Source organism: Frankliniella occidentalis, unplaced genomic scaffold (assembly GCF_000697945.3).
Source record: "Frankliniella occidentalis isolate FOCC.00 unplaced genomic scaffold, Focc_3.1 Scaffold59, whole genome shotgun sequence".
Classification (NCBI taxonomy): Eukaryota; Metazoa; Arthropoda; class Insecta; order Thysanoptera; family Thripidae; genus Frankliniella; species Frankliniella occidentalis.
Window position 1 is genome coordinate 1,465,357 of NW_026267189.1, and position 1,311 is coordinate 1,466,667.

The following is a 1,311-nucleotide window of genomic DNA, read 5'->3' on the forward strand; positions in this document are numbered from 1 at the left end:
GAGAGCAACAGTAGTCTGACAGTTTAGCCGTCAAGGTGAGCTCGACTACTATAACGGCAAGTTCGGAGAAATTGCCGGCAGCAGTCGCACTGTGCCGAGCACTGGCTGCGGGCCGAGCTGCGGGCCGGGCGCAAGAGCCAGACAGCCAGGCAGGCAGGCAGCCATTGCGCTTTCACGACACGAGAGTCAGCAAAACTAATTACATTGGATGTTTTCTGACGTCGCGGGCGCCACTAACCTGAAGGCTGCGCCGCCTAAAGGAGAGGAGGTGGAGCAGGTGCGGTGTCCTGAGAACCTCCGAGAGGAGACGCTCGGGTCGTGAAATAATCCCCTGGACTCGTGTGTCCCCCAGCGCGCTCCGGCTCCACGACGGCCTGTTCAGCTCTGCGTTTCACATGTGTGTGTGACTGTCGCTCGGATCATCACCAATGAATGAAACACACTCCACTCCACGCGCGGATTTTCCAAAGGTTGTTGCCGCCAAAGTTTTCACTCCGCCCCCCCCCCCAACACCGTTATCCAGGGCGTAGAGAGGTTATCTCGCGAAACAGCGGGGCTCGGGCTGCTTCCGCTGGGAATGGAAGTTATTCGCGGGCGCCAGCGGCTAATGATGATGGAGCAGAGGCGACTGTGACACTCGGTCAAACAAAGATAGAAATCGTAAAAAAAAAAAAAAAGCACACAAAAAAAAACCAGCAGGGGTGTTTTGAAACAGTACGAGTCACAGAAAGGGATGATGGGGGAGGGGAGAGGGGTGAGAGGAGTTGGGGGGTATTGGAGTAGGTTTGGAGGACGCAGGGAGTGTCCTCTGGCCTACCCCCTCCGCCCCCCCCCTCCCCCTCTTCCACGCCGTGATCAGAATCACCGTGGAATCACCCCCCTCGGACCCGCGTGCAAAAGTTTTACAACAAACACGCAGCTGACGGACGGGCCGCGTTTAGCTACGGGCGGCTGGGTAGCGACAGTCACTGTGCGCCGCAGCGGCGGCCGGGGGGACGACAGCGAGGACGACGAGAAAGAATTCTAGCAGTCACGTGAGAAATACTGCCAAAAAAGGGGGAAAATCAAAATTTAAAAATAGTGTGTATTTTATCAGATAAGTAAAATCCGTTGTCTCGAGAAAGTTTGATTGACTTCAGCCGTTTTAAACGTCAGCGCGAACGCTCTTGCTTCCTTGCTTTCCCTCAGGTGCAGCTCCAATGAGACGTGCGACACTTCAGGGTGCAGAGCAATCTCGTGATGCCGGAGTCCCATGCCGACGGCGGCGGCCTCCTATACACGGCAGCACGGCAGAGAGTCTCCACCCCCCCC

The 1,311-nt window shown here is 56.5% G+C and overlaps 1 protein-coding gene across 1 annotated transcript in view; it reads right to left on the reverse strand.

The window, feature by feature from the left end:
• The window catches only part of LOC113216755 (epithelial discoidin domain-containing receptor 1-like), a 186,908-nt gene that overhangs the window by 172,854 nt on the left and 12,743 nt on the right, over nucleotides 1-1,311 (reverse strand). The gene's annotated exons all lie outside the window — the stretch shown is intronic.